Source organism: Myotis yumanensis, unplaced genomic scaffold (assembly GCF_028538775.1).
Source record: "Myotis yumanensis isolate MYYU_CA2020_CCGP unplaced genomic scaffold, mMyoYum1.0.hap1 SCAF_2, whole genome shotgun sequence".
Taxonomy (NCBI): Eukaryota; Metazoa; Chordata; class Mammalia; order Chiroptera; family Vespertilionidae; genus Myotis; species Myotis yumanensis.
In genome coordinates, this window is record NW_027223753.1 from 103,922,323 (window position 1) to 103,944,370 (window position 22,048).

Sequence of the window (22,048 nt, forward strand, 5' to 3'; positions counted from 1 at the left end):
ATGTGGGCTCAAGGTCCTGAGCCCTAGGCTGGAAACAACCTGCAACCTCCAGCCCTCAGGTGGCTCCACTCTGCTGCCTGCAGATACTACACCCAGCATCACCCTAGCCCAGCCGTGGGCAAACTACGGCCCGCGGGCCGGATCCGGCCTGTTTGAAATGAATAAAACTAAAAAAAAAAAAAAGACCGTACCCTTTATGTAATGATGTTTACTTTGAATTTATATTAGTTCACACAAACACTCCATCCATGCTTTTGTTCCAGCCCTCCGGTCCAGTTTAAGAACCCATTGTGGCCCTCGAGTCAAAAAGTTTGCCCACCCCTGCCCTAGCCTCTGACTTTATTTCTGTGTAACTGAAAAGCCTCGAGCCAGCTGGATTCAGGGTCCAATGGTGGCATCAGAACAAAGGCCTGAGTGAGCCCTGGCCTGACTGGTTACTGTGACTGGAGTCTGTCTGACCCCCGTGCAGGTGGTAGACAAGTGCAACCTAGGGCCCTGGCAGACCCCTAGAGCCTACACACTTGATCTGCTTCCTGATCCATGAATACACCACAGACCCCGTTCCACAAGCACAGCTTTTATAGTTGGCCCTCACAGTTTTGTTTGTTTGTTAACATGAATGATTTTCCTACATTAAAATGTGCAAAGTTTAAAAAAAAAAAAAGATCTGCAGGGAAGGGAGGAGGGGAGTGTTCACCAGCCAGTTTTTTAATATGTGAAGTTTATGAGGGAACCCCTCTGAGAATTGCCTTGTGGTCTGCAGAGGAAGGGGACCCAAATGGCACACAGGGGAGAGGAGACCTCATTATACTCATTATGAGAGGGTAAACCTTAGAACTATTAAAATAGGGGAAGGGCAGTGCTGATGACATACTCTCATCCCAGTGTTTGTCCAATAAAATATTCATGAGCTATCATTTTGCTAAAACTTTATCTCTCTGTCTCTAACTGCCGATGTATAATGTCATCTTATCTAAGTAGGGACTGGTTTCTGCATTAAAGATCATTAAGGGAGAGATAAATCAAGTAGGATGCTCAAAGAAGATTTTATGGAGGAGGTGGCATCTGAACCCAGCCCAAATAGGTAGACTTTTTAAGGTAGTGATGGGGAAGAAAGCATGATGGGAATATGTGGGAAAGTGAGAAGTGCATTCAAGAGGGTCTGTGAAAACCAGAAGAGCTTTAAGAGTGACATGTGGGATAGGATGGGAGAATTCAGAAGAGTCTAGACCAGAAGACTAATCTTGGAGGAGTTCCTATGTGTCAGTCTAAACTGTTCAGACTTACTCACAGATTCCATCAGATAATCCCCCAAAGTCACTGACTAATATTACCTTAGGTGCTGTCTTCTGGAAATACTTATGTTTCAAAACACACACACACACACACAAAAAAAAACACCACAAAAAACTTCCTGAAGGCAATAAAAAAAGTGTTTGCTAATCCAAAGAAATAGGTTTCGAATGAGAAAATATCTACAAGGGACGCATCTTGGGACAGGGCCTTCAACTACTCTTCAGACCAGTTCTTCAGCACCAGGATAGTATTTTTTGAGGATTAGAAAAAGATGTAGTCCAAAAGCTCCTTACCTTTTTCCCCTGAGACACCCAGGACCGGTGACAATCACTAATAGAACATACTCCCATGGGTGTACTCAGGCTTGCTTGAATGATCTGAATCAAACAGGGTTTGAACGGGAGACACCTTTGTTTTCTTACAGCCACTGCCTTTAGACCTGCCCTATCATATCTCCCTCTCTACTTCTTGACCACACTTGACAGATCCCAAACTTTCTAGTCACTACCAATTCTAAAAACAAACCTCATTGTAGTAATCAAGACTCATTCTCAGGCCTGGTCCAGTCTCAGTCAAAATATCAATACCATATAATTCCATGCTCAGCCTCTGTCAATAACCTGATCCCCTCGCCTCCAGCTTAGCCCTGACATGCCTGGGAGTGGTCAGTGGTCTGTACTCCCGCTGCCCTTTCACAGGTCCTCCACTTCCACCCAACTCTCTTCCAGGGTTGGTTCAAGGAAAAGGGGGATGGTGCAAAGTGGACCTATGTGCTACCTGATTGGTACTTTTATGATCAGTGTTAGTGCCCCGAGGAAGCCCCACCCCAGGCTTGGAGGGAGGAGCCAAAGCCTTCTCCCCCAAGCATGTGATCCATTTCCTTAATGCTCCCCCTTGAATTTCTAGTCTTCTCTTTATACAGGCTTGTTTGGCCATGCCGCCTCTTGGTAGGTGCTGTAAAGTCATGTCTAGCAGCAACTTCCTAGGAAATTATCATCCAATCATTGTTGACTTTGGAGCTCCAGCTGAATTTTATAAGACTGCAGGAGTACCATCCAACATCTGATGTATATGTAAGTTATTTATGAGTATGTGACAAGTTAAGTTACATGTTAAGTAACTTATTATTAATGGTGACTCAGGTGTGTGGAGAATGTCAATGTTGTTAATGCAAATATTGCTTCTACAATCTGTCTCCTACAATTAATGGTGGCACAACTTACTTAACTTGTTTCATTTGCTTCAAAGCTCATATCTTTCATTGCATCCTTGCTTCTTGTCTTAACATACCCACTTACTAATTGTAACAAAACCTTTCTCTCTCATTCCTGACATCATATCAAATGCAAATCAATGAGAGTGAAATCATTATATAGAAACTCCTGAATATACTGATTCATTTTTTAAAATATTAACAAATTTGGATATTTGAAGCATGGCCAGTAGCAAGTTTGTTTTGACACAGCTAATGTCTGATGTTTTGCAGCATAAATGAAACCCATCTTTTCCTAGGGCAACTATAATCTTATTTCAAGGTGAACAACTCAACAGGGAGAGGTCTACTTTGTAAGTTAGTGTTAAGCATTACTTTGTATTACTAAATCACATATCATGTGGGCAGGTAAGAAATGCAACTTGCATCCCTGATTGAGGCAGGAAGGAAAGTAATGGAGGTGAAGAGAGTGAACAAGAGCCATGGCAGCAAGCATGTGGCAAAGAGGAGGTGCTAATGGCTTTACACATACAGCCTCCACAGCATAATCTGTAGCATTTCCCAGCCACTAGGCTATGAATAACTGTGGTCTCTGTGGCCTAATATATGGTAAACCAGCATTAGAGGAACTGCTGAAAGCCTGACCCAAATGCACCAGTGCTTGAACACCAATACCTAGCCCTAGCCCTTGGTCTCTTGCAGATAAGGGCCTCAGTCTCCACAGCAGTTTATTCAATCAGTGCAGTATGCATTGTTAACCTCTGCTTCTATGAGCAGGGATAGGTTGATAAAGGCAGCCAGTTCTTAGCAATTTCCTAGTCTCTTCTCAGTTAGCAAAAATATTTAGAATCATAAGCCAATCAATAATTAACAAATATCTCCCTAAACGGTTTGGCTCAGTGGATAGAGCATCGGCCTGCAGACTGAAAGGTCCCAGGTTCGATTCTGGTCAAGGGCATGTACCTTGGTTGCAGGCACCTCCCCAATAGGGAGTGTGCAGGAGGCAGCTGGTCGATGTTTCTCTCTCATCGATGTTTCTAACTCTCTATCCCTCTCCCTTCCCCTCTGTAAAAAAATCAATAAAATATATTTTAAAAAATAATTAACAAATATCTAAGAAGCACCCACTGGTGCAAGGCCCTGCAAGACCCCTGTTCTATGGAAAATACAAACCAGTCTGCCTCCAAGGCTAGAAAGACTGGACTCATCCAAAAACACTACAGCTCACAACATGTTCTCTCTAGGAATATGTGATGTGGGTCAGGGTGGGAGGAGAGAGAAGAAAAAGATCATCAACAGGTGGTAGAAAGACATTTCTAGGCTGTGATCCTCAGCTGACAGAAAGTAGGGACTGTGAAGAGCTAGGATTTTTAAGAGAAGAGGGGTATAGTGATATAATCAGTTCTCAAATTAGGAACTATGACTCTTGACCAAGTCTCAGTAATCTATTCCACAGATTGGGCTGAATGATTTCAAAGTCCTTGCTACTCAAAACACAGTTCATAGACCATCACCATCAGCAGCATCACCTGGGAATTTCTTAGAAATGCAGACTCTCAGGCTCCATCCCATAAATAATGAATCAAAATCTGCATTTTAACAAGATCCCCAGGTGACTCCTAAGCATGTTAAAGTTTAAGAAGTACTGGTCCAGCTTCCAAGCATTGGTTATACATATATCTACAAATGGAGACAGGAAATCTGCTTAAGCAGACCATTCTGAGCTGCTGAGAATGACCCAGGCCAAAGCTTGTCCTCTGCACTTCAAAAGAATTCTCTAGCAGCTAGTGCCTCTCACCTGGCACTCCTTTTGTCAGTGGGATCTACTGACTGCCACAGCTGCTTCAGAATTCAAACCACTGAGACAGGAGCAGAGAAGCTGAATGAGAACTCGAAATGCATTTTCCCCATAGGACAGTGTTAATTATGTGTTATTATGTGTTGGTATCATTTTCACTGCCAAATTACTTGATATAAATGATTCTACTTCCAAAAAAGACCTGCAACAATATGCATCAAAAGCGACATGTTCAATAAGGCTTCTCAAATGCAAAAGAAAAATTACATCGTATATCAGGTAGAAAAAAGAAGCTAAAGAAAATGCTGCAACCACCTGCAGTGGTCGGCAAACTGTGGCTCGCGAGCCACATGCGGCTCTTTGGCCCCTTGAGTGTGGCTCTTCCACAAAATACCGACTTCTGTGCATGGGCCACGAAGTTTCAATCGCACCGTACGTGCGTGCCCGCACGTGGTATTTTGTGGTATTTTGTGGAAGAGCCACACTTAAGGGGCCAAAGAGCCGCATGTGGCTTGCGAGCCACAGTTTGCCGACCACGGACCTAGGGTATCATGGTTATTTAGACTACAGTGGAGCTATAGGGTTGCTGCAACCAAACAGAAAGAGAGACTTGATGAGCCACGGAATTCTCGTTATCAGAATCATCCACTCAACGGAGATAGGGTCTAGATATCAGTGTTAGGAGGAGGAAGTTAAGTATTTAGAGAAGGAAAAATTAAAGAAACAAGTCTGGCCTTGAGATCTTCAGAAATGAAAAAAACTTCAGATGGGTTTCAAGAATAAATGTTTTGCATTTTACATGCATCCTTCAAACTCTGTCTAAAACTCTCCAGGACAGGAAATATGTGTCCTAGTTCCCTTGTTCTCCTACCAGGGTGCTGAATACAACCTGCAAGTTCAATACCAGGAAAAATATTTTTTCTTCTTCGAGTTTAAGACACTCAGGTTTTCAAAGTACCATGATGCAACTACAGTTGATCTGATAACCCAGATGTCTACTAAGTGACTAACAGGAGTGACTAACAGGTGGGGAGTGTATACAACATGGATATACTGACAAAGAATGATTCACTCCCGGGACAGGATGGAATGGGATGTCAAAAGATTTCATCATGCTACTTAGAATGGTGCCAAATTAAAAACTTATGGATTGTTTATTTATGGAATTTCCATTTAATATTTTCTGACCAAGGTTGATCATGGATAACAGAAATCTTGGAAAGTGAAACCATGGGTAAGGGGCACTCTATATCTTGCTAGACCTTCACAACCTTTCTAAGATTATTTCCTCCATTGCACTATGAGGAAAGCAGGCCCAGGAAAGTTACATTTCTTGCCTAACATCTGGATCAGTTCCAGAAGTTAACCTGGAATCTACATACCCCAACACTCAGTCTGATGGGCTTGACACACAACAAGCTCCCATTTTTTCTTTTCTAATTTTTTCTTCTTTTGAGAGAGGAAGGGAATGAGGAAGAAGGAGAGGGAGAGGGAGAGGGAGAAGGAGAGGGGAACATTGATCAGTTGTCTCCGATATACAACCAAGCAGGACTGAACCTGCAACCTGGACCTGGGCCCTGACCTGGTGTTGAACTAGCAACCTTTTGGTATGGGACAATGCTCAACCAACTGAGCCAGGGATGGAAATCAAGATTTAATTCCAGTGATCAGTCTGAAAATCTCACTTCTAGCTACCAAATGACAGATTCTTAAGAAAAGTAATTCTTTAAGACAAGAGGAAGAAGGATGTGTAATATATTGCAAGACTAGTGACTGCCTGCACTTAGGAAACTCATTCTTAAAAGCAGGGGTCCTCAAACTTTTTAAACAGGGGGCCAGTTCACTGTCCCTCAGACCGTTGGAGGGCTGGACTATAGTTTAAAAAAAACGATGAACAAACTCCTATGCACACTGCACATATCTTATTTTGAAGTAAAAAAACAAAATGGGAACAAATACAATATTTGTATTTGCATGTGGCCCACGGGCCGTGGTTTGAGGACCCCTGCTTAAAAGGGTCAACAGGAGAGGGCTTTCTGCCTAAAAAATGCCTGCACTTGATAGTTCCAGGTGAGAACCTAAGAGGAGATTTTAAAACTAAAAATAACTCAAGAAGGGGAAGGAAAAAAGTAAGCCTACCATGAGCAAAGAAAAACAGCCAAGACAAATGAAAGAGATGTCTGCTGGGGCGGTCCATTCAGTGACAAGCTTCTCTTGCCAGAATACAACTCAAGGAAAGGTGTCAACATCAAAACTGAGAATGCAGAAAAACAGCGTGAGGATGAACTATGCAGTGGGGCCAGCTGATCACACAGAGGACTACAGCAGAGACCGGAATACTATCTCTGCTGCAGGGAAAGCCCAGCACCACTCACTTCCAGAAGGAAACTCTCAGTGTCTCCCTGCCAGGAAAACTGAGCCAAAAGCAAAAACATCTCCAGTCCCTTCTCCCCTCATCACTTATCTGACACACAGGCAAACAAATTGGAAACCTGGAGCTCTGAATAACAGATAGCAGCCCAGGAAACTGCTTTGTAATAAAGTGAATCACTCTGTGGGCTTTTCAGTAACCGATTGTGTTTACCTTTTTTCTTGTTGAGGCTAAAAAGCTCAGAGCTGAACCTCTAGCCTCAAGGATTTAAGACCAGCAATGTCTATTTCTTTGTGACTTTGGATTTATATTTATTTCCTACACCAGTGGCTGACATGTATTTTTATAAGCCACATTAAATTAGCTTTGGAATGAGGTGGAATAAAGATGATAAATAAAGAGAAGGAAGGAAAGAAGGAAGGACCTTGAGTGTGTGTGTGTGTGTGTGTGTGTGTGTGTGTGTGTGAGAGAGAGAGAGAGAGAGAGAGAGAGAGAGAGAGGAAAGAGAGGCATGAGGGCAGAGGGACAGAGGGAGAATATCTGTGAGTTAAAGATTCAGGTGCACCATTGTGGGTAACAATATGAACATCACCTCATCTGTCAAGAGTGACCAGCGAGCCCCACAGGACCCTGCGAAGCAATGAAGAAGCAGACAGAGCAGGATCAAAATGAAAATCCCTGGTGGTGATGTCCATGCTGGTCATGCCCATAGCCACCCTTCCTGAGAAGTTGCCATGTACCGTGCACTGTACTATGCTGCCCTTTCCCATTTAGGAATAATTTACATACAGCAAAATATGCAGCATGCAAGTATTCGGCTCAATAAGTTTGGACAATTATATACACTTGGGTAATGATCAGTTCAGTAAATATCAAGACTATGTCCATCACCCCAAAACATTGCTTTGTGCCATTTTCCAGTCCATTTCATCCCATAAAGACAGCCATTGTTGACTTCTATCACTAAAGATGCATCTTGTCTGTCTTATAATTTAGCATAAATGGGATTGTGCTTTATATCCTCTTTTGTGTCCCATTTCTTTCACTCAGCATGAGGTTTACACATGTTGCTATATATCAGCTATTTGTTCTTCTTCATTGCTAAATAGTACTCAATTATATGGATATACATAATTTGCTTATCTTTTTACCTGCTGATGAGCATGTAGGTTGTTTCTAGGTTCTAGCTATTATGAACAATATTGCTATGAACATTCTTGAGCAAATCTTTCAGTAGACATACATTTTCATATCTCTATAAATATCTATAAATGTAATTGCTGGGTAATAGAATAGATGTATGTTTGACTTCGTAAAAAATTGGCTTATAGTCTCAATAGCTGTTGTACCATTTAAATCCCTTCCAGCAGTGGATGATTGCTTTAGCTGTTATTAGTTGCTTTAATTTTTGTCATTTAAATGGGTATCTAGTCATATCTCACTCTGGTTTAAACTTGCCTTTCCTGATGAATAAAGATATTGGGAAAAAAAGATATTGGGTATCTTTTCATATACTTATTGATCATTCCTATATCTTCTTTTGTGAGTTCTCTGTTCAAATCTTTTGCCCAAGTTGAAGGAACCAAGATGGTGGTGTAGGTAAAAGCCAGTACTTGCCACCTAGATTCCAAACAAACCAAAGCCGAGAGAAGAGGTGAGGACAAGTTAATCTGTCCACTCATGAGCTGGGAGCCCCAAGTCTCTGGCTCCAGCCAGTAGGGCAGAGACAGTGCTGGAGTCCGGGCCCTCAGGCCACCTTTGCCCTGAGGCCCACCAGGTGCCCAGCACCAATGGGGCCCCTCTTCTCTGAAGCAGAGGTAAACCCAGAACAAACATGGGGAAAGGAAAGCGAGACCAAGGGGACAAGGAGAGAGCGGAGCCACCTCCCTGAGGTAGTCTGGGCGTCAGGGGGTGCCCGAGAGTCTGGGCCTGGTGAGGTAAAATCTGTAAGTTTATTTGGCCCGGGACATGGTGTCAGGACTCCTCGTTGCCAGAGTCATGCTCATCGTCCCCAAAGCAGCTGTCAGCTTCGGCCTCAGCATCCTTGTCACAGTCATCGCAGAAGACAGCCGAGCCCTCATCGGGCGCAGGCCTTGGTCTCATGCAGTCCGGAGCCCCCTTTACCCATCCCACCCCGCCTCTGCCTTGGTCCCCAAGACCTGCTTGCCGATGGCGGATGGCGTCTGTGTACTCCCGGTCCTTGCCTTTGCTCTCTTCCCACTTCCCGTGCATCACAGGGGCGTCCCGTTAGCCCGGGAGAAGGTGTTGGGTTCCTCGAGGAGGGAGAGGACGCTCGGGAGGACGGTCCTGACATTTTGGGTGGGGTTCCACCACTCCGAGGGCAGCTCGCCGCTCTGGGGGTCATCGATTGGGGGGGTGGAGAATGGAGACGCACACGTCCCCTGTCTCATAGATGTTGGGGTGCCACATCTTGGTCAGGAACCAAAAGGCTGGTAGGGAGTAAGGGTAGTTAGGCCACGGGAAACTTGAGGAGTGCCCTAAGTGGCCGCCCTGGTAGTAGGTGTTGGGGGGAGAAAATGGCCACCTCCCAGTTGTACAGGTTGCCCTCGTCGACCAGGGTTACCCGAAAGCCCCCCACCGGCTTCTCCTGCCGGGCCATGGTGGCAGCGGACCCGGGGGTGGGGGGGGTGGGGGGGTGGGGGGGAGGGGGAGCGGGGCGCTGGGGGGCGGGGCCGCCAGGGGGGGCGGGGGCGCAGGCCCGGCAGGGGCTGGGGGGGGCCACAGGACCGCCGCCGCCTCCTCCACTCCCCGCCCCCGCCCCGCCCCCGCCCGGGACCCTCCAGCTCTCCACTCACTCTGGTGCCCCCGCCTGCCTGGCGCTCCCCGCCCCCCACTCCCTGCAGATCTTAGTAAACAAGGAAGTTTTATAAAAATTCCTGTGTCTCTAATATCTGCATCATCTTATAGCTTTGTCTCTATATAATTCTAGCACACAGTACTACCTGTCAGCCTTGAATTTTCTACTTGCTACCCTGATAGACTGTATACTTCTTGGCAGTCCTTTCATTGGTACACACATTCTAGGACTCTATGTAGAGTACTTTGTAGGTGCTTAATAAGTATTTAATGTGGAAAGAGGGGCTCTGTGGACCAGCTGACATTTTGCCTGGGATTGGCCTGGAATCAGGCTGCAACATACCTGCTCACATAGGGCTATAAACCTATGAGGAACTTCACATCCTTCTCCTTACTTTCCTCTTCAAGCATGCTCAGACGTGTGTGTGTGTGTGTGTAAGATGGGGATAGGCAGCACAAACCTGGGCTTGGGAGTAAGAAAAGTTGTAGTTTGACCACTCCAATGTGTGAGGAAGAGGATTTGAATTTTTAATGGATTCAGTAGGTTCTAAATATTAGGTTGGTGATAACTACACCCTTCATTTGTTGGTTGGCGAAATTTAACACAAATGTTACACCCAGATCAAAGAAGGTGCCAGAGACACACTAGTGTTTTCAGGGTTAACTTATCCCTCCTCCATGGAGTCTTTCAGATTCATATAGTGTACAAACATAACTCCTTTATGAAAGATCCTATAGCATTTAATAGTTGATTCTGTACAAGCTCTTGATTATAATGTCTTGCTATTTTTAGTTAGTTTCTTTAATAACTTCTGTCTTTCATTTGCTTCAAAGCTCATATCTTTCATTGCATCCTTGCTTCTTGTCACATGAAGCTGTGTTGAATACATAGGAAGAACTGAGTAATTGTTAATTATTTTATTCTCTAATTAGACCCATTATGGAGTAGATACTACAGTTTTTAGGGGTGTGGGAAAGTAATTTGGCAGAGTCATCTCCAAAGATAAAATGTGCAAATATTAACTGAGTTTGCCTCTTGCTAGTCCTCAGGGGACTTGAAGCAGACCAACAAAAATTTTCAAGAAGTAAACCACAGTAGATGAAAAACACAAAAGTTCAAATCACATCCGGTGTAACTCTGTGAGAGAATTTCTGTAGCAGAAGGAAGTCTTTTATACTTGACCTCAACTTTAGTGTTCTGTGATAATGTGGGGGCTTCAGAGATGCTTTTAATAACACTGACAAAGTTGCATTCTTATCCATAAATCATAGTTGAAATTAGAGGAACCAACTGACTGATAGCGAAAAATTTCCCCAGTGACAGTATATGTATATATATTTAGATAAAAATAATCTCTCTCTATAAAACCCTAATATGCAATAGACCAAATGGCGGAACAACTGAACAACTGAACAACTGGTTGCTATGATGTGTGCTGACCACCAGGGGTGCATGTGGAACATGGCAGGTATTGGCAGCAGGTGGCAGAGCGCAGAACATGGTGGGCATCGACCACAGTGGGATTGTGGAGTAGGTGAGCAGGGGCACCAGACCAAGGTGGGGCACTGGTTGCTGTCATCAGGGCAAGCCTTTGGTGGTTACTGAAAATTCTTTGCTCCCACATGCCACAGTCCCACCCAGTGCTTGCACCTGCTGCCGGCTCTGGCCCCACCTGCACCAGCTGCAAGCGCCAGAGCCACCACTCGCACCTGCTGCTGGTGCCGGAGCCGGTCCTGATCACTCCTGAGGGCTTCTCCACCTCCCCATTCTCCTGAGGGGCAATCGGGGCAGCAGCTGCAGCTCACAGCGGCTGCTGACGCTGGCCCCAATCGCTCTGTGCCATCAGCGGGTGCAAGCAGGGCCAGTGCCATCAGCGCATGGGTGGCGGTGGGAGTGGGGCTGCAGGCAGACAGGGGACCTGGGGGCTGCGGTGGGAGGGGCCAGGTGGGAGCACAGAGGATGAGCCAAGACCTGCCCCTGTGGCCATCGCAGCCTCATGGCCCACAGTTCCTTTCAAGGTGCACGAATTCATGCACTGGGCCCTAGTTGGTTAATATTATGGAAACGTCACGTCAGTTTTAAGTGGTGTTTTTCTTAATTTCATGTGCATTATTTTACAAACAGTAAAATATGTTTAGTGCTATGTGTGTAGCATTAAAACTCCCCCCACCTTCACCACAAACTGACATTATTCATATAGAAGCTTTCAGCCAGCGACTTGGAAAGCACTTTTTACTAGAGCTCATAGAATTAGTGTTTCTGTTGTCCAAGGAAAAAAAAATAGGAGGTAGCTTAGTATAAGGCTGAGGAAAACATAAAATGTGAAGGGTAATAGATCTGTTTCTTAAACATTTTTTCATGAAATGAACATCCTAAAAATTTTTTTTAATTAATATGTTTTCACATATTTGAGAATGAGAAACACAAGAGTATTTTGTTAGGGTCATCTATGTTTACTGAGATGTGAACTTTGGAGCCATTCATTGGTCTTTACTCAGTTCCGTTTCTGCCAGGCTCCCCTCTGGGCCCTCACAGCTTGGTGTCAGCTCCTCATCTTGCTTCTGATCTCCAGACTGGACTTTCTAGCTCCCTGATAAATATTTTAGAAAAGTTCTATTGATATTTCTAACTCAACAAGCTAAAAGAGACCTCATGGTATTATGCCTAAGCAATATTTGCATTAACAACATTGACATTCTCCACACACCTGAGTCAACCTTGACTTCTACAATCTGTCTCCTACAATTAATGGTGGCCAAATCCTTTTGATTCTGACTTTGAAATGTCTAGAGCAGGGGTAGGCAACCTTTTTGTGAGTGCGTGCCAAAACCAACAAAATCTCTGACTCAAAATTCTTCTATGTGCCAACCCTAATTTTTTGAGAATATGTTACGCCTACCTGATATCTCTTAAGGTGTATGTATGTGAAGAACCTTGAAGAAATAATAAAATTCATTCACGTGACAAAAACACAGTATATGATGATGAAAAATACATTTATTTTTTAATCTATATTTGTACACTGATAGTCTGACAGAAAACTTAATGACTTCATTTGATATTATCAGTGGGACTTTTGTTGCTGCATCACTGATGAGAGAGATTTTACATCAGGTTTATATTTCGTGACCTTTAGAGATATGCACGAGCTACTACTTTCATCTGTCAGGCTACTCCTATTATGAGCCTTGACAAAATCATCACTGAGAACAAAGATTCACAAGCGTATGTGGATGAAACCAAAACACTGGTCGGATCTAGGAAGGCAGGGAGAGTTAAGGCAGAGGCATAGAAATTGCTCTTCCCCTCTCTCGTCAATCCATGTCTATGGTCTTTAAGATAACTTGTTATGTAAAATTATTTATTTATCTAAGATGCACCTACACTGAATTTATCTGAAAAATAAAAAAGTCGATATTAAGAAAAAAATTGTAAATGGAAGATTATAAGAGAGGGTTTCGTGTGCCAGCAATAGTTACTGGCCTGCCATGTTTGGCACGCGTGCCAGGGGTTGCCCACCCCTGGTCTAGAGACTGCTCTCTCAGGTTTCCATTTATATTTTCACTGTCTTAGTTTAATTCACACCCTTTGTTCTTTGCCTGAGTCATGGCAATGATAATTGTCTAATTGGTCTCATGGGCTGCCATTGGTTCCCTCTCAAAAATATACTTCATGTTGCCTCAGGGTGCTCTTCCTGAAGAATGACATGCTCTTTTTCTATGAAAAACCTTGTGGTGGGTCCCCCATTGTTTATTGAATCTGTTTCCAACTTATCTCTTCAGCCTCATTTTTTCCAATTCCCTCCCATCTCCCCACACTGAACCCACTGAGACAGCTCACTATTGCTCAATGAGATACCCACTTTCACCCACTGTGTGTTTGCTTGGATTGTTTTCACCACTAGAGCCTTCAGTAAGACAAAATGTTAATGGCCTACAACTTCCTTTAGCCCCTCTCCTCTCCCTGTCCCAAGTATGACTCTCCTTTAAGGTTTAAGAAGATAATTCCTCTTGGAAGGCTTTATGGAGATGTTGTCTACATTTCTGTCTGTCTTGCACATCATACTCTTTTAGTGAACAGAGACTGTGTCATTTTTATCTTTTTTTAAAAAGATTCAACTTATTGATGGATATATATTAAGTGCTAAATGAATTCTTGTTGTTGAATGAATTAATAAATGAATTGTTGCCTCCCTTGTGAATCTTTACCTGATCCTATGAAGCAAAATTCTTCTCTCCATTATGCAACTACAACATATTGTATATTTATCCAATTTTTTCTCTTTGCGTATGGTTTTTAACAGAGTTCTATGATGTAGGCCAGTGGTCGGCAAACTCATTAGTCAACAGAGCCAAATATCAACAGTACAACAATTTAAATTTCTTTTGAGAGCCAAATTTTTTAAACTTAAACTATATAGGTAGGTACATTGTTATTAACTTATTTAGGGTACTACTAAGGCTTAGGAAGAGCCACACTCAAGGGGCCAAATAGCCGCATATGGCTCACGAGCTGCAGTTTGCTGACCACGGATGTAGGCTGACATGTTTTTCTTTGTATTTATCTTGGGGCTTGAAGGACTTCTTGAATCTGTGGCTTGATGTCTTTGTAAAATTCATGGTAATTATTTCTTCAAATATTACTCAGCCCCTTTCTTGCCCTCCTCCTCTTTGAGACTCTAATTCCATATGTTGAGAATTCAATAAATAGACCTAATAGAAGATTAGACACAGCTGGAAAGATAAGACAGTGGAAATTATCCAGAGTGAAATACAGAGAAAGAGGATGTAAAGTAGTGCAAAAATCTATTTATTGAGTTCTCAATTTATGATATCAGTTTTAGAATTTTCATTTGATTACTTTTATACATTCTAAATCTTTGGTAAAATTCTCACTCTTACTATCTATTTTTATTAATCTATAAATCAGAGCGGTCTTCAAGTATTTAAATAACTTCCTGGATCTCTGGAGGGTTTGTTTCTATTGTCTTTTTCTCTCTTGAATGTCTGGTAACATTTTATTGAATTGCAGAGATTATAGTTGATACTTTCTTGTTCCAGAGAGAACTTTAAAAAATCTTTCAGTACTTTGACACTGCTGGTAGTGCTGCCCAACTTCTTATAGTCTTAGAAACCACTATATGCCTCTCTATAGGTGCTTCTTATAACTGCCTCAAGGGGAGATCCTGCTCAGATTTTTGGTTCACCTTTCTGTTTCTCTCCTATCCTCAATCTTGGCACTTCAAGTCCTGGTGCCTTGTTGGCCTTGAACTTCAATTTTTGTCTCCATATCTCTGTGAAATGAAAGCTCTACTCAGCTTTTTGCTCTTAGCAGTTGCTTTCTGCTTGGCGTCCCGGTCTTTCCACACATGCTGTGTATGAATCAGCAAGTGAAGGAGCTAAGTGGTATGAAATGCTGGGCTTACTGCAGTGAGATTCCTTCTCATTGAGCTCCTAGTCATGCAAAGTCTGACTTGCTTGAGAGTTTTCAATGTCTTCAAAGAGATGTGTTTATTTCATTTTATTACACATTTGTAGTTTGTTCAGTGGGGTGATTGATCTGTTATAAGATAGACTGCTGGAAGTGGGACTCCATATTTTTCTATTACAGTAATTTCTTCCACTATAAATTTCCAGGTGTGTTTCTTTAACCCAATTCTTTCCCCCTTGAGAGCAAGAACAGTGTTTTATTCCATTTTTTCTCTTGTAAAATGTCAATTCATTTATTAATTTACTCAACAATATTTTTTAGCTTATGGGCTAAATGCTGAGGATATATCAATGAATAAAATATAGAAGGTCTCAGCTGTTATGGAACTTATGTTCTAATGCAGAAGAAGGCCCACAAATAAACAGCAAAAATATCAAATAGTAAAATATAAAATGTACAGGATTAAATTAGAATACTAGGGTAGGGTGAGTGGCTACATACAGGCCTTTCTGAGTGGGTCACCTTTAAGGTGAGATTTAAATGACAAGAAAAGGTCAACCATGGAGAGTTTTGGAGAATTCCAGGTGGAGGAAGGAGCAAGGCTGAGGGACCCAAGGTACTCAGTAAAATGAATTAAGTTTGTGAGATTCTAAATGAGAAATGTCAACATAAGCTATATTTGAGAGAGAACATTATACATTTTAAAATATTTTAATTTTTGCTATTAATAATTGTCTCTGGTTGTAAGTGTGTGCTATGTATAAAGTGCTTTAACTCATTTAGAAATCATGAATATTACCTACAGCTCATGGAAGAATTGTGATACCTGCAGTAGACATAGCTCCCTGCAGGAGGGCCCCTCATTCACCAGGGTGGTAGAACTGAGTAGAAACAAGAACTGTTTTTTTCTTACCTTTGAGGTATATGTAAATATACTATTTTTGTCTAGTAATCACATTAATAATTATAATTACATAAAAATACTAGCTTTTTACTAGGGTTCTGAATCAGTTTGGATCTTAGCAAAAACTAGAATTCAATGCACATAGTTCAAGAAACTGCAAAGAAGATCCTACTTATAAGGGCATGAGCAGGTGAGGGAGCAAGCAGAGATGGTGAGGTGCCTGGAGACTTGCACAGCAGGAGCCAGTGCTGTCCTAGGCTTGAAGGGACATGGGCATTGCATGGGCACTTCAGTCTAGTTCAAGCTGAAGTCAGGGAGGGATACAGCTGCTGCTAGAAAACATGGCCTGGAGCAGGGAGGGATCAGAAAAGAAATGTCCTGTTTTCTCATTCCTCTTGTCTGCCTTTGCAGTGCCTTCCTTGGCCAAACTTGCCCAAGAGCCAGCTGGCAGTACATACTGGCTGGTGTAGTCCATGGAGCCAGCCCCCAGGGCTCAGAACTGTACAGACAGGGCCAAGGATGGGCCAGGGGAAAAGGGAGCAAACTAACAACAACTCACATGCTCACTTTGGAAATAGCAAGCAATAATGGGCCACATTATAAATTAAAACATTTACCAAACATTTGGAGCTTCAGCCTCACTGGGAATTGTGGGATATAAAGAGTTTCCCAAACCTAGTCGAGAGAACTCAGATGGTTTTCAGTCACTCATTTTGTCTTTAAGGACAGAAAATTATTGTGAAGAAAGTTTAAATTAGCTTAGGAGATTGTGGCATCTGGAAGGATTACTTTAACGCAGAGTCTGGCATGTGTGCTGGTGGGAGGAAGAGGCAGACCAGGGCAGAGAGGGGGCAGAGAGGCAGGTCAGAGAGAGGTCTGGAAGAAGGGTCCTGCAGTAGAGCAAGGGTTGCTTGATGTATATTCATTCATACTTCCAAAACTTCTTTAAATCCAGTCATATGCTGAAAATCTATTTGCTAACAGAGGGTCATAACATTGATATTACTATTGCTTTATGACACATAAATAGATATCTTTTCCATTCATCAATTAAAAATAGAAAAAATATTAAAGTTTTATTGCCTTGCATGTACAAAAACACCCATACATACTTTTTTTTTTTTTTTTAATTTTTATTAATAATTTTATTTAAAATTACCAAATGTCTTATATTAGTTTGATACACTTACACACAATTAATGAATAAAAATTCTCCCTCTGTCATATTCCTCCCCTAGATACATAACATAATTTTAGCTCTATACTACATCAAATTATTTTAAAAGAAGCCATAAGAATCTCCTATTAACATTTTCATTCTTTTTGAATTTGTCATAAAAATGAACAATCATCATATGGCTTAGTTTAAGCAGAACAGATTTGTTTCACACCAAATATCACTTTGTATCTCTTCATATCAATGTTTCATATCTTTTTTTTTTTTTTTCCCTTTATTTTTTTTTTATTTATTTTTTTATTTTTTTATTTTCCTCTTAAAGTATTACAAAGGGTATTACATAAGTATCCTTTTTCCCCCCCCGCCCTTGACAAACCACTACCCTCCCTTACCCCCCAGTGCCTTATGTCCATTAGTTATGCTTATATGCATGCATACAAGTCCTTCGGTTGATCTCTTACTCCCCTCCCTCCTGCCCCCCAACTCTCTCTGGCCTTCCCACTGCAGTTTGACAATCAGTTTGAGGCAGCTCTGCCTCTGTATCTATTATTGTTCAAAAGTTTGTAATGGTCTTTATTATCCATGAATGAGTGAGATCATGTGGTATTTTTCCTTCATTGACTGGCTTGTTTCACTTAGCATAATGCTCTCCAGTTCCATCCATGATGTTGCAAATGGTAGGAGTTCCTTCTTTTTAACAGCAGCATAGTATTCCATCGTGTAGATGTACCACAGTTTTCTAATCCATTCATCTACTGATGGGCACTTAGGCTGTTTCCAGATCTTAGCTATGGTGAATTGTGCTGCTATGAACATCTGGGTGCATATATCCTTTCTGATAGGTGTTTCTGGTTTCTTGGGATATATTCCTAGTAGTGGGATCACAGGGTCAAATGGGAGTTCCATTTCCAATTTTTTGAGGAACCTCCATACTGCCTTCCATAGTGGCTGCACCAGTCTGCATTCCCACCAGCAGTGCACAAGTGTTCCTTTTTCTCCACATCCTCTCCAGCACTTGTCGTTTGTTGATTTGTTGATGATGGCCATTCTGACAGGTGTGAGATGGTACCTCATTGTTGTTTTGATTTGCATCTCTCGGATGATTAGTGACTTTGAGCATGTTTTCATATGTCTCTTGGCTTTCTGAATGTCCTCTTTTGAAAGGTGTCTATTTAGATCCTTTGCCCATTTTTTGATTGGATTGTTTATCTTCTTTTTGTTAAGTTGTATGAGTTCCCTATAAATTTTGGAGATTAAGCCCTTATCCGATATGACGTTGGCAAATATGTTTTCCCACGAGGTGGGTTTTCTTGTTGTTTTGTTGATGGTTTCTTTTGCTGTGCAGAAGCTTTTTATTTTGATGTAGTCCCATTTGTTCAGTTTCTCTTTAGTTTCAACTGCCCTAGGAGCTGTATCAGTGAAGAAATTGTTTTGGCATATGTCTGAGATTTTGTTGCCTTTGTATTCTTCTAGAATTTTTATGGTTTCCTGTCGTACATTTAAGTCCTTTATCCATTTTGAGTTTATTCTTGTGTATGGTGTAAGTTGGTGGTCTAGTTTCATTTTCTTGCATATGTCTGTCCAATTTTCCCAACACCATTTATTGAAGAGACTATCTTGGCTCCATTGTATGTTCATGCCTCCTTTGTCAAAAATTAATTGAGCATATTGGTTCGGGCTAATTTCTGGACTCTCTATTCTATTCCACTGATCTATATGTCTGTTCTTGTGCCAGTACCAGGCAGTTTTGAGAACAGTGGCTCTGTAATACAGCTTGATATCTGGCATTGAGATCCCACCTACTTTGTTCTTTCTCAGGATCGTTGCAGCTATTCGGGGTCTTTTTTTATTCCAGATGAATTTTTGGAGAGTTCGTTCTAGATCTTTGAAGAAGGCCATTGGTATTTTAATGGGAAGTGCGTTGAATGTATAGATTGCTTTGGGTAGTATGGACATTTTAATGATGTTGATTCTACCAATCCAAGAACATGGTATGTTCTTCCATCTGTTTATGTCTTCCTCTATCTCTTTTTTCAACGTCCTGTAGTTTTCTGAGTAGAGGTCTTTAACCTCTTTAGTTAAGTTTATTCCTAGGTATCTTAATTTTTTTGGTGCGATGGTAAATGGGATTGTTTTTCTGATCTCCCTTTCTGAAAGTTCACTGTTGGTGTATAGAAATGCCTCAGATTTCTTGGGGTTAATTTTGTATCCTGCTACATTGCCAAATTCATGTATTAAGTCTAGTAGCTTTTTGATGGAGTCTCTAGGGTTTTGTATGTATAATATCATGTCATCTGCAAATAAGGACAGTTTTACTTCCTCTTTTCCAATTTGGATGCCTTTTATTCCTTCTTCTTGCCTAATTGCAATGGCTAATACTTCCAGTACTATGTTGAACAGGAGTGGTGAGAGTGGGCATCCCTGTCTTGTTCCTGTTCTTAGGGGAAATGGTGTTAGTTTTTGTCCATTGAGTATGATGTTGGCAGTGGGCCTGTCATATATGGCTTTTATTATGTTGAGGTATGATCCTTCTATTCCCACCTTTCTGAGAGTTTTTATCAAAAATGGGTGTTGGATTTTGTCGAATGCTTTTTCTGCATCAATTGATATGACCATGTGGTTTTTTTCTTTCAATTTGTTTATGTGATGTATCACATTTATTGATTTACGGATGTTGTACCATCCTTGCATCTCTGGGATGAATCCTACTTGGTCATGGTGTATGATCCTTCTGATGTACTGCTGGATCCGATTTGCTAAGATTTTGTTGAGGATTTTGGCATCTATGTTCATGAGGGATATTGGCCTGTAATTCTCTTTCATTGTGATGTCTTTACCTGGTTTTGGTATTAGGGTGATGCTGGCTTCATAGAATGAGCTTGGAAGCGTTCCTTCCTCTTGAATTTTTTGTAGTAGTCTGAGGAGGGTAGGTTTTAGTTCTTCCTTGAATGTTTGGTAGAACTCCCCTGTGAAGCCGTCTGGCCCTGGGCTTTTGTTTGCTGGAAGCTTTCTGATGACTGCTTCAATTTCTTCCATAGTTATTGGCCTATTGAGGTTTTTAGATTCTTCCTGATTGAGTTTTGGAATGTTGTATTTTTCTAGGAATTTGTCCATTTCCTCCAGGTTGTCCAGTTTGTTGGAGTAGAGTTGCTCGTAGTATTGTTTAACAATCATTTGTATTTCTGTGGGGTCTGTTGTTATTTCGCCTCTATCATTTCTGATTTGGTTTATTTGGGACCTCTCTCTTTGCTTCTTGGTGAGCCTGGCTAGGGGTTTGTCAATCTTGTTTATCCTTTCAAAGAACCAGCTCTTGGTTTCATTGATTTTCTGTATTGTTTTTTTGGTCTCTATTTCATTGATTTCTGCTCTAATCTTTATTATCTCCTTCCTTCTGCTCACTCTGGGGTTTTCTTGTTGCTCTCTTTCTAATTCTTTGAGTTGTAGAGTTAGATGATTGACTACCATTTTTTCTTGTTTTTTGAGATAGGCCTGTAGAGCTATAAACTTCCCTCTCAGGACTGCTTTCATTGTGTCCCAGAGGTTTTGGATTGTTGTGTTTTCATTGTCATTAGTGTCCAGGATGTTTTTAATTTCTTCTTTGATGTCATCGGTAACCCAATCAATATTTAATAACATGCTATTCAGCTTCCAAGTGTTTGAGTATTTTGGGTTGTTTTTATTGTAGTTTATTTCTAACATTATGCCATCGTGGTCTGTGAAGAAGCTTTTTATGATTTCAATCTTCTTGAATTTGTGGAGACTTTGCTTGTGACCCAATATGTGGTCTATTTTTGAATATGTCCCATGAGAACCTGAGAGGAATGTATATTCCGCAGCTGTGGGGTGAAGTGTTCTGAAGATGTCAATTAAGTCCATCTGATCTAGTGAGTCATTTAGGATTGCTGTTTCTTTGCTGAGTTTTTGTCTAGCGGATTTATCCAGTGATGTCAGTGGTGTATTAAAGTCCCCTACTATGATTGTATTGTTGTCGATCTCTCCCCTGATATCTTCCAGAAGTTTTCTTATGTATGTGGGTGCTCCTGCATTGGGTGCATATATGTTTACCAGGGTTATATCTTCTTGTTGTATTGATCCCTTTAGTATTATGAAGTGGCCTTCCTTATCTCTGGTTATGGCCTTCACTTTGAGATGTACTTTGTCAGATATAAGTATTGCTACCCCAGCTTTCTTTTCCTTTCCATTTGCGTGAAAGATATTTTTCCATCCCTTCACTTTCAGTCTGTGTGAGTCCCTTCTAATGAGGTGGGTCTCTTGTAGACAGCAGATGTATGGGTCATGTTTTTTTATCCATTCAGCCACTCGATGTCTTTTGGTTGGAGCATTTAGTCCATTTAGATTTAAAGTTATTATTGAAAGGTATTTGTTTGTAGCCATTTCTTTTTGTGTGTGTGTGTGTGGCTGTTTTCTTTCTGAGCTTGATATTTCTTCTTTTTACACCAGTCCCTTTAGCATTTCTTGCATGGCTGGCTTGGTGGTGATAAACTCCCTTAGCCCTTTTTTGTCTGTGAAGCTTCTTATTTCCCCTTCAATTTTGAATGATAGCCTTGCTGGATAGAGTATTCTTGGATTCAGTCCTTTGCTTTGCATCACTTTGTAGATTTCCGTCCATTCTTTTCTGGCCTGATGTGTTTCTGTTGAGAAATCATTTGATAATCTAATGGGAGATCCCTTGTATGTTACTTTCCGTCTCTCTCTTGCAGCCTGTAAGATTCTCTCTTTATCCTGAACATTTGCCATGGTAATTATGATGTGTCTTGGTGTGGGTCTTTTCGGGTTCACCTTGTTTGGGACTCTCTGGGCTTGTGTGACTTTTTTCTTCCCCACCTCAGGGAAGTTTTCTGATATTATTTCTTCGAATAGGTTTTCTAATCCATGTTCATCTTTCTGTTGTTCTGGCACCCCTATTATTCGTATGTTGTTTCGTTTCATGTTGTCCCAAAGCTCCCTTAGGCTCTCCTCCTGTCTTTTAATTTTTTTCTCCATTTGCCGTACAGTTTGAGTGTGTTTTGCTTCCTTGTCT

At 41.5% G+C, this 22,048-nt stretch overlaps 1 pseudogene; it reads right to left on the minus strand.

The window, feature by feature from the left end:
* Positions 1-8,652: 8,652 nt before the first annotated feature.
* LOC139002523 (ubiquitin-conjugating enzyme E2 R1 pseudogene) lies at positions 8,653-9,298 on the minus strand (annotated as a pseudogene).
* Positions 9,299-22,048: the final 12,750 nt, after the last annotated feature.